The sequence below is a fragment of the Carex rostrata genome, chromosome 12 (assembly GCF_964058835.1).
Source record: "Carex rostrata chromosome 12, lpCarRost1.2, whole genome shotgun sequence".
Lineage (NCBI taxonomy): Eukaryota > Viridiplantae > Streptophyta > Magnoliopsida > Poales > Cyperaceae > Carex > Carex rostrata.
In genome coordinates this window covers 6917477-6929671 of record NC_135929.1, presented here as the reverse complement: position 1 = coordinate 6929671, position 12195 = coordinate 6917477, and the positions used below count along the sequence as shown (strand labels likewise).

General features: G+C 36.3%; 1 long non-coding RNA gene across 2 annotated transcripts; it reads left to right on the top strand.

Moving 5' to 3' along the window:
* The first annotated feature begins 4755 nt into the window (after window positions 1-4755).
* LOC144562579 (uncharacterized) lies at window positions 4756-9363 on the top strand. Of its 2 annotated transcripts, none has more exons than XR_013514163.1 (4): window positions 4756-5172; window positions 5298-5443; window positions 7667-7765; window positions 9096-9363. It is a non-coding gene; the product is annotated as an uncharacterized LOC144562579 (long non-coding RNA). The 2 variants fall into 2 exon arrangements; XR_013514164.1 differs by having other exon boundaries at window positions 4756-5176.
* The last annotated feature ends 2832 nt before the right edge of the window (window positions 9364-12195 follow it).

The following is a 12195-nucleotide window of genomic DNA, read 5'->3' as shown; positions in this document are numbered from 1 at the left end:
CATTTACAACTCGCTCATTTATCCGCTCATTTAAACTCGCTCATTAACAACTCGCTCATTTACTTAATGAGCGAGCATGAGCATACCCTAACTCGCTCATGCTCGCTCATTAATCACCCCTATCCACGAGTGCCTGATCCTCCTCTTTAAGGTCCCCACCGGCTTCTTCCTCCTCTGCAACCATCAGATATGCCCGGTTGCCTCCTCTTCCACCTCTCCGGCCTCCACGGCCGCAACCACGACTCCCAGACTACCCCCTCCCACCTGTATCTCTCTCCTTTAGTGGCTTAGGGCAAGTCTGCTTCAGGTGACCTACCTCACCACAGTTGTAGCACTGTCGGGTCTCGCCTCTGTACCCTGTGTTACCTGAGTTAGAGACCGCTAGTGCTGACTTCACTCCTGGAAGTCCTCCTGTCCCAGCCTGTAGCCTCATCCGGCTTTCCTCCTGTATCATGGCTGAGATTGCCTCCGCAAGTGAGGGAATCCTATTCCCGCTCAGTAACATAGCCACCCTCTGTTCAAATGCCGGCGCCAGATGCTTGAGGAACAACATGGTCCTATCCTCCATGGTTGCCTCTCTCTCAGAACACATAGGGTGTGAGCAACATGGTCGGACCCTGTAGTGATCATGCTCTAACCATAAGCGCTCCAGCTCTATGGCATATTCTTGCACCACATCTGAGATCTCCCCCTTGATCTGGTACACCCTCATGATATTCCCCACACCATCATAAGTTCTTTTCAACTTGTCCCAGACATCCTGTACCTTTTTAAAACCATCCACAGTGTCTACAATAGACAAAGGCAACGAGCTCAGAAGCCAGATGTACACCTGCATGTGAGTGGCCTTCCACTCATCTCTCCCCGGTGCCCCCTCAATTGGCTTTGCCTTGTCCCCAGTCAAGTACCCCTCTATATTCTTTCCTGCTAGAGTGTACCTCACTCGACGTGACTAGCTCAAATACTTCTCTGGCCCATCGAGTTTTGTATCAATAGGTGGAAGATCCAACCTATGCTGCCTCGGCTCAACAGGAACTACAGGAGCTGCGGGAACTGCGGGAGCTTGGCCCAAACCAGACATGGCAAACTCCCGCATCATGTGAGTCATCATGGCAGAGACATCATTCGTAGTTAGCTTCTCAATAGCTTCCTCAAACGGATCCTTCTCCTTTTCCTTTCCCGACATCATCGATCGGACTCAGATGTACGCCTCACGTATCAACCCTAGTCCGAATCACTCGTATTTCTCTTCCTTTGGACTCGATCTTGATCCCTCAAGACGAGATCCACATCTCCCCCTTTGACCCGATCTTGATCTAACGCATCAAGATTCGAGTTAAATCACGATCAAATCCCACGTCTCGGGTCTCGTGGGGTATAGCCCCCCCCACGCCGGCCAAAAACTTTCAACAAGCAACCCTACTTACCTTAGGTCAGTCGGCTATAAAGAAGAGAAAAAACGGAGCTGTTGCTGTTTTCAAATTTTTTTTTTTGATTAGGGAACCAAAAACAGTAACAGATCTAACTTAAAAAAAACGACAAAACAATCACAATCAACCAAAACCCATAAAAGGGCAGAGGCAGAACTGATCAGTTTCGTATCAACCGTTTGGTCAGCCTAGGTCATCACAGAGGTGGTCCGATCAGAATTGAGCAGTAGTGGGGCGGAGCTCAGCGGCCAGGCGGACTGAAACGAGGTAGAGGCGGCTGTCTAAGGCATACCAGCGGCGGCCGGCGATCTGGTCAGATCTGACCTGATCAGAGGTGGCGGCTGCACTGCCTAGGCAGAGGTGATCCCAGTGCAGGCAGCGGCGGTGGCGATGGTGGCCGAAGGCGGCTGTTCTCTGCCTTGGTGCTAAAGTATCACGCGCTACAGTGTTTAAGGGTTAGGTTTTTCAGAATTTTGCTCTGATACCAAATAGAAAGATAGGAAAAATGAATTGTCTTCATTCCTTTGTTCTTTTGAGCCAATATAGACGTCACAATTACATTTGTAACCCTACGGTTCTCTATAATTGCTTTCTTACCAATATAACCCTATAGTTACTATTAATGCAATAAACATACATAAATCTCAACAAGATATATCAAAAACCATGCAACAAAGCAGATAACATATAAACTCCGTAAACCACAGAGGGGCTAAGCACAAAATAGGAAAGTAGAATATTAAACATAGCATAAGACACTCCGCTCCCATTAGTTGGAATCCTCAGGTAGCCAAACTATCACCTGCTCTATCTCAGGTGGCGCCACCTACAGGGGCGCTGCTTGCTGCAGCTCCTCGCTGAGTTGACCTGTCCAATAAGAAACAATAGAAACAATTTGTAAGATAACCAATCTGCTAGACTGATGGATAGAGTTATTGAAACATAGATCATTCCTTTGTCTCCAAATGCACCATAACACTACACTTACAACAATGAGAAAAGTTGTTTTCCTAATTTTAGAGAGAGTCAAAGCAAAAGTCACCACATCCTCCAAAGACTGCCAAGAGTGACTAAGTTCTTGACAGAGGCCCATATGAAACCAAATGTGTTTAGCAAAATAACAATGAAAGAATAAATGGTTGACATCTTCAGTAGATGGACAGAATTGACATGACACATCACCATCCCACCCTCTTTCCTGCAACCTACCTTTGGTAAGAATCTTATTCTTGTGTAACAATCACACAAATGCTCTAATTTTAGGAGGAACATGTAATTTCCACCATAACAGAGGTTTAATTTTTCTGACCCCTCGAAAGTTGAGAAACTGATAAACTGATTGTACAGTATATTTACCATGTGAGGTCCATTGCCAAGCCAGTTGATCTTCTCCATGTAATTCAAATCATAATCAGATCGACATATCACTGAAAACAAACATAAAAGATGGTGGATGCGAATCTTTATCCCGTCTGGAAAAAATAATTTGAAAATTGAACTGTACAAATCGTTCCGTTCAGAATACGTATCCTCTGCATTAACTCAAAACATAATCTTTTGAGTTAATGAATCTCAACCGTCTGATTTTAAATGGAGCCAACCCGGCCTATAAGAGGCCCTTTAATATTAGTGTGGATTTAATCTGCACAAATTTTAAAACAGATCGGATGGTCAAAATTCATTAACTCAAAATATTCCCTTTTGAGTTAATGCAGAGGATACGAATTCGATATCCGCATCTATCCGGAACTCGAAAACCATTTAGTGAGAGTCTTTCTCCGCTCTCTCCAGCTAAGCTAAGGACTTATACACTAATAAAGTATCCAATCTCTTCATCCGTTGTAGGATATTTTCTTGATTGTCAAATTGGAATTGATGCAGTGTGATCGGCATTTTAATTAAAACTATATAAAAAGATTATTTATATAAATTATGTTACATCATGAAACTTATTGGAGATGACCAACTCGGATACACTTAACATATCCGGGTATGACATATTTGCATATTATACCCCCCTTTTTATTCTTTCCTTTTTTTCATTTCTTCAGTGTTTGTCCCTCCCGATATTTACCAGAAAGGGTTAAGATAATTAACGGTACTATTTACCAAACCTTTCACATGTACCTAACTCCGACGGCTATATTGCCTTGTAATATAATTAGAGCCGAAATTTTCATTTATACCATAATAAAAAAATAGATAAACTAAAACACTCTGATTTTGAGAGAATTCCACATGTACCCGGACTGGCAAAACAAAATGTGCAGGTTCATTTTTGGAGAGCCGCAGATCGGCTTGACGCCCCCCTCCCCCCTAAAAAAAAAAATCTAAAAAATGCATTGTAATATTAAATATATTTAAGTTTTGGGAGGCCTCCGAACCAATCTATCGCCCCTCATGAGTGAGGCCGCAGATTGACTTGGCGGTCCGAATAGATGTAGAATTCCCCAAAATTTTTTTGTTTTTTTTTAAATAAAAATTTCGGATAAATAGAGTGCATAATTCGTACATTGTAAGATATGACAAATTAATCATTAAATATCTCATTAATTCCATTAAATGGATTATAAGGAAATCTTTGCACCTATTGTGAAAATGAGTATAGTAAGAGTATTATTATCGGTTACGGTACCAAGTGAATATGAATATTGTAAAAATGAAATTTATACCTGTTATATTCCGAAATTTTAAAACATAATTAAATTGTTAAATTGATCATTTCGCTTAAATAAAATTTTAATTAAATTAACGATGGTTCATATTTTATCTGATTGATTAAAACGAAACTAAAAATTTCGAAATATAAATTTGAGTTATGAAATTATGTATATTAAAATTTAGAGATTTAAAAATAAAATAAAATGTAGCACTATGAATAAAATTATAACTATTCGGTAAATTAGTAACTTAGAAAATCCGTTACAAATTCCTTTGAATTTTTAGAAAAGAAGAAATTGATTTAATTAGATTCATTTGAATAAATAAATAAATAATTGAATTTTAAATAAGAGTATAATTATACAAAATTTCTTTTTCGTACGAATAAATTATATAATTTATAAAACTCGTTAATTCATGAATTTTAAAGATTTAATCGAATATATATATAATTATATAATTGAGAACGAATTATTTGAATCCTAAATTGAAATATAAACGTTCGAAATGTTAGTACAAAATTTTACAAAACTTCGACTCGAATTTATAAAAGAAACGGACCATAGATCAATTAATTGAGACTATATTTGAGTTTCAGAAATTGCTGAACCCTTGGATATAATCCAGCGCGGATCTCAAAGCAGCCCTTTAATAAAACCCCTCCCCCCCCTCCTCTCCTATCCCCCCCGCTCCCTTCCTTTCTTCTACGCCAAAACCAGCACCCCCCCTCCTCCTCCCTTCTGCCGCTGCAGCGGCCGGCCCACCGATCGCCGCCCCACCCTCTCCTCTCTCTTTGGCCGTGATACCCCACCAGCGTCACCCCGCCCTCTCTGCCCCTCTTCCTGTTTCCCCCTTCCCTTCCGTTCCAAAACCTTAACCCTCATCTCTCTTGCTCACTGACCCGTGGCCCCCACCGAAATACCCCTCCCTCTCGTCCCTTCTTGGAGAAGGAAGAAAGGCACTCGAGTTCACTCTCCCTCGTACGTTTGGGTGACTTTTGCCGCCGCCTTTTTGTGTCGAACGGCCGTCCGAACTGACCCGTCTCTGTTGCATGGGGGTTTTCCTTGACTGCCTCTTGGAAGTAAGTACGTCCTTCTCCTCTAATTTTTGGTTAATTCGGTTATTTGCTTTCACGTGTCAAAGATTTTCGATTTTCCCCTCTTTTCGGTTTTCCTCTAATTAAACTGTTAATCACCCGAATTGTAGAGAGTTTGTTGTGATTTTTAAGAAATCTGGTGCATTATTGTCTCGTGGTGGTGATTCGGTGATTTTGAGAAGATCGCAAGGCGAGACGACGAACTTTGGAACCGGCCGTCTTTCCGTGTCTCTGACGGATATTCAAACTCTCTCGGGTAAGTATAAAACAACCATTTTTCTGAATCTCGAGGCTTGATTGTGCCTTGTTGATTTTAATTGGTGCCGTAGCATAATCGTAGGAAGTGATTTATTAATTATCGAGTACGGGTTGTTGATTTTCCCGACTCGATTGAATTCTTGAATTGTGTAGAATTAATTAAATGTAGGGGGTCTCTATGCAAATCTGAAAAATTCGAGTAAGAACTCGACCTTAGGAAATGAATTGTGAATTTAGCCATTAATATGCAAATTGTCGGAAATTTTCTTAAGTTGTAAAATTGTTGACGAGTAAGTTGTTGCAACTCATTTACTTGTGAATTTTATAAATCAAGAGACTTGTATGTTAAATTCTTATGAATTTTATAAATCAAGAGACTTGTATGTTAAATTATTATGATTACACACTAACCTCTTTTAGAGGGGCCTGAATGAATAAAATGGCATTTTAATAAATAGGGTTCGGCTGTTAAACCAAAATCGAATTGAGCATATTTCTTCTTTAATATGGCTTGGCCTTTAATGGTGTGATATGTTAGGCTTGACTATAAATATGCTCAAAATTAAACTGGATTATCTTATATGATAAATATATGTTAAGTCATCACATAAATAATATGAACATAATATGTAACCTAAGAGTATGCATAAATAATTTCTCATTTAATGAAACAAAGAATTGCGTCATAAACCATGACTAAACATTCCTTTTAAATGTAGATGTAAATAAAGGAACTCTTCTCTCTCCCCCTCGCTCTCTATATATATACGTATATGTGTATATATATATATATATATATATATATATCATATTCTCTTCACATAAGTGTGGAATTACTAAAATACGTATAGTGAGTATATCTAGGTTACTATAGTTATATTTTAATTTGTCTACTTATAAAGGATACGTAAATTTTTCACATGAGAGTATGCTATTATGTTAACATATGATTTAATGACACCAGTACCAATATAAAATGTAATCTAACATATGTATATAATATAGTTCTTCACTAAATTAAATAATTTTGAAGGTAAAATTATTATGATTATGAATATCTAATATAGTTGAGCATCGTAATCTAGAATGATAAGTTGGCATATAATTTTATGACGTGAAATAAAGTTAATTAATTAGAATGATTAACTAACGAACGTATTTCTATCTATTACATATTAAAAATAGATTAAATTATTATAGTTAGAGTAATTAATTAAGTAACGTACTCTTATTGTAGAATTATTATAATAGCCTTAATTGTTATAATAAATAATTATAAATCCCAATCGAAATAGTCAGATTTTATTTGGACTTATTTTATTTAAGGAAACAAACCAAATTAAAACACCCAACACATTAAACTAAAATGAAAGTTTTATAAAAAGGTTTTTAAAGTTAAAATAATTCTTTTAAACATTTTTTTCGAAGTTGTACAAAAAAATTCGTTGTTAATTATTAAAGGACCAATTTATTTAGCAACGGAAAGTATTTATTGGACATAGGTTCGAAACGACTAATTAAACGTAGAAATTAATTTAGTTATAAAAATAACGAATTTCGCGACTTAGGAATAAATTAATTAGAAAACGCGTACAATAATTAAAGGTTCTGTTTTTAAAATTTTATAAAAGAATTATACATCTAGAATATAAAATAACTAAACTATATTAAAACGGATTATAAAAATTGCAAGGACCATACAATCAATATATTTTTATTAAAATATTCGCATTAGAGATTTTTGATTATAAATTTACTTTCGAAACCGAATTTTGATCAATTAAAATTAATTGTAGTCCGTTTAAAATAAATCAAAGTAGATAGGCAATTAGAATATATTAGTTAAGTAAAACCTGCTAATTTACCGTAGCTCTCGAACAATTATTTTTATTTACGAATAATTCGACATTTGAATTTCTACAAGCAATATATCTTCAAATTAAATTATTAAATATAAAAATTAATTTAGGATTAAATTAGATTAAATTAGATCAAAGTGAATGATTAATATCTGACGAACTTATAAAGAAATTAAGATTAACGCTAAACTCGATGACATGAAATTAAATAATTAATATATGCCTAACCGGATCGGTCAGACTGACTGAATCGGTAATTTTATAAAATCGAACTAATCGAGAAATTGAATTGCACATTAACTGGGACGAGGGTTATAATAAATTAGCATAGGTTTTAATTAGTTTAAATTACGTGATCACAGATCAGTCGACTCCGTACGAGTCCGACCCGTGGGCCGATCCGACTGACCCGCAGATCGGAGCACGTTGATTTTTAGCGACAGAGACTCCAGCCCCCTCAGGTGTGGGATATCTGAATTATTCTTTTCGTGGGCGTACTCTTACCAGTCGATCCATCTGACCTGACATCTGCACTTTATTTTTAAGTAGTTGCCTTAAAACTTTAGATCATGTTTATCATTTCTGCACTGTAGGTAGAATTGCATAAACCCTGAAAAACTCGAATTTACTGTATTTTAAGAGTAGAGTAATTAAATAATATTATATATATATATCTTATTAGAATATTAGGTTATTAGCTGTCTTCTTCTCGTAGAAAACTATATTATTATTTTACGTGCATACGCATGCATTGGTGAGAGCTGAGCAGAGCCGAGTGACTTCGTTCCGTCTTGGTGTCACTTGGCATGGGACGGCCCGACAGCCACTGAGCTGAGGGTCACTTGATCCTTGGATGGCTTTAGGATTTATATTATATGTATAAACCTTGATTATATCATTTTTCGATCATTTTTGCTATTTGACGTGAGCAGTTCCGATCTCGAGTTCTGTGGCACGGACGATTCGGGATGTTTCCCACGCCTACATTAGGAGCTACATGCCTAGAACGGGTTACCCCACCATGGTTCCGATCTCGAGTTCCGTGGTGGCATTTTTATTACTTGAGACTGCACAGTTCCGATCTCGAGTTCTGTGTAGGTCTGTTTTACGCTACCGCATGGTTCCGATCTCGAGTTCCATGGCGGATTTGGTGATTTGGTGTGGCGGGTGTTGGTGTGGCGGGTGAGGGCACAGTTCCGATCTCGAGTTCTGTGGCCCTGGTGATGATATTTTTACGACTTGCATTGTATGATTTCTCCTATTGGATATGTTTGGCTTATGAATCGTCTAGGTGAGATGACACACCGAATTTTGATATAACCATCGGCTAGTGTGCTACTATCTTGTGGAGCAATGCTCGATGTCACTAGGCAACGTGTATCATTGCACTCTGATCACAGTCCTTGGATTATATTGTTGGATCTTGTGATCCTATTGGCACAGCACGGGGTGATTTACTTTATCCATATTATTGTTATTATTATTATTGTATTTGGGCACACAGTGCAAGGAGTACTGGATTCCGACTTGATTTATATCCGATATTTCACCTTGATTTTATTTTGGGTTATTCCGCATGTTGGCATAATAGAATAATCGCATCATAGCATCATTCAAAGGTATTATAAATTCTATTAGATATTAATATAGGTTCACACATGTGCATATTTTTAAATTGTATTCATATTATAAATAAAAGTGCTTTGACCATAGAGGATCCCTGAGGGGATAATTCTGGGTCACATACTGGGCGATTCGTCGCTCACCCACAAGTTGTTTCGTGGGTTTTAGGTACAGCATCTGGCGATCCGCAGCAGGAGTTGTCAGGAGTTGTCCCCGATGGCCACACCGTTTGATTAGCTAGAGTTAGACTTTTGATTAGGTTTACGAGTCTCGTATTTCCTGTGTTATATATACGAGCTCGATAGATCATGTATCCCCTTCTATAGATGGTGTTATTTGGATTCCGAGATGGATCGAATTATATGTTATGTATGTGTATGTTTATTTATTTGCTATGTGACTGATGCTTGATATTTATATTATTTTTGCTTCCGCTGCTGTTTGATTTATTATTTATGGTTAGCCTTGCGTGCTTATTGATTAATTAAGCACGAGGCGAGGTTGATCACATCTTAATTCAGAATTCCTGGTTTGGGGTGTGACATCCTTAGGGTGGTATCAGAGCTCAGGTTCCTCAAAATCTTCATACACTGAGCAGGGTATCACTCGATGGATCAAATACGAAGCATAGTCACATATCGATAAGTTAATATATATATATATACACACACACATTACTACGCGAGTCAAAGCACTTTGATTATATATTTAAATTCGCATATAGATACTTAGAAATCGAAATCTCTTCTTATTATACGTCCCCTCTCTATCGTATCATGACTTAGCGTAACTACTTTTTAGTCATACGATAGATGATCGTCAACGTCCCCGGAATCAAGTCGATAATTAGTGAATAAGTAACTGGGGTGATGTCTAAATAACAAGTTTTCGTAATTAATTCATGATCGATGCAGTAAACTAAATTGTGTAAAGGGATTAAATTCTGGGGTTATTAAAAAAAAAAAAAAAAAAAAAAATCTAGTCAAGACTAACTTTCGAATGATTAGTAAATTCATTAAGTAGAAAATGTCATAATACAATAAAAAAATAAAAAAAAAATTTGTTGTGAAGTTAGATTTGTGGAGTTATTAATAAGATTTAAATTCTATAAAATACAAACCGTGAATGATCGAAATTATCGTACAAAATTTAAGTGATCAATTCCGCGGCAACAGAGAGCCGTATCTCAGCCACTGGAGCCTCTCCATGGACCCTCGGTGACCAACGCCTCGTCTTGTTCGCTAGCAGGCCAGTCTCGTCACCAGTTAGTATTCCCGACAGAATAATAATCAACCGCGTCTTTCATTTTAGACCTTACGGTACTAGATCCGCGAGGCTCTGACATCCCGCTAAGTCTAGTATGGTTGATCACGCACCACGCCATAGTAAAGGATGAAAGTTAGATCGTACGATTCAGCCGTTCGCATGACGTATCCTTCTTATTCATAGGAAGGAAGCTAGGGACAAAGATTTCAATTACATCCGCGCTCCAAGCAGACCAGATGATGACTTCCGGATGGAGTGCATACATTGCATCAATGATATTGAGTTAAGGGTAACGACACCCTACAAATTTACGTACTATTGACGGAAGTTAGTTTTGCAACCCTAGAAAATTAACAAAATCACATGTTTTGCAATTACGCTGTCAAACCCGAAACTTTTCTCTTATTTCCAAAGAACCTTCTTTCGATAAAAATATCAAATGAATTATGCACAACAATGTAACTATTTTAGATCCCAAATCGTTATCTACCTTCTGCATTCGTTATCTACTCTATAAACTATGTCATTTAATTGACACCCTAAATTATATATAATTCAATTACATCTGTTTGACTTCATTCAAGTTATCTAAATTAAATTAATTAGGATGACATCTATTCTCGAATACTAAGAATAAATTATCATTCTAGATTAAACCTAATCATGAATCTGACATCATATCAAATTTCATCTCTCACACTTGACTCCTAGATTTATTACCACTTCTAGGAAATTTGTCGTTCGTGTCGCCAGTTGACTTTAATCCAATTTTGTCCACTTTGTTCACCTTATCCATTGGAGTCCAGTCCTAATGAATTTTGGTCCTAAGTACCTAAAAAAAAAAAAAAAAAAAAAAAAAAAAAATTTTAAATAGAGTGATCATGTTTTAGTTCTCTCTAGGACATCTAATTCCAATCGATTTAATTTGATTCGAATCACGATCATTTCCGAAAAGGGTGAAATTCTATAATATGTTTGAATTTTGATTGATCGTTAATAATAACTCTCCCGTTAATTCAATCCTGCCCATAATCCAAGATCCAATTTGAAAATTTCCTTCTAAGTATATGAGTCTTTGTATAACTGTTGATTCTTTAACGGAATTTTGATTTAGTTTCCACTTGACTAGTCTCAATAATTTTTAAATCCTCGAAAGGCTTTTAAATAGATTATTGTTAGTTATCACTCAAGTAGTCCCACCTTGATATTTTACTTCTAATTCGTTCACTAACAATGATTTACGCTATTTCTATTATGGACTGACTACTACTCGATATCATTTCCATGACCTGGCTTATTCAATGCCATTCCAACTCGGTTTGAATTTTAAGAACTTGACTAATTATGTTATGTTGGAATTTTGACGAGATATTAGATACAATTCCTATTAATTCAATGAGACTCTTAAATTTCTTCATTTTATCGAAACTCGGATTATCTATATTATATTTAAACTGTAGATCGACTAATAGTATCCTTAATTCAATTTTGTCCATTTTACACTCATCGATATGTATTATTATTCTTAGATTTTGATTCTATATACTCTAAATTAACTTGAAATGGATTACGTCTTAACTATCTCTAGGGTAGTTTTATTTGATTGATCCAATATAACTTGAATCCCTGCCATTTCTTAAAAAGGGGATCATCTGACTTGTGTTTAATTAAATTTTGTTCACTTGACTCATTATAACCGTTTAAATTTATATTGACCATTTCTAATTTATTTCTCTAAAGTTAATTAATTTTGATTGATCTGCTTTGTCCCACATAAAAGAGTTTAATTTGGTTGATTCAATCTAATTCAGTTTCCTTCCATATATTAGGGATTTGATTATCTATAAGCTATTTAATTCTTAATTACAAGAACAATAACTGACTCCAAATTTCACTTGTATTTTAATATATTATTCTTATTATGCTTAAGGCCTTCTCGTTATGATTCAATGGAACTCATTGTACCATTAGGTCGTGTGATTTTCTACAAATTTGAATTATG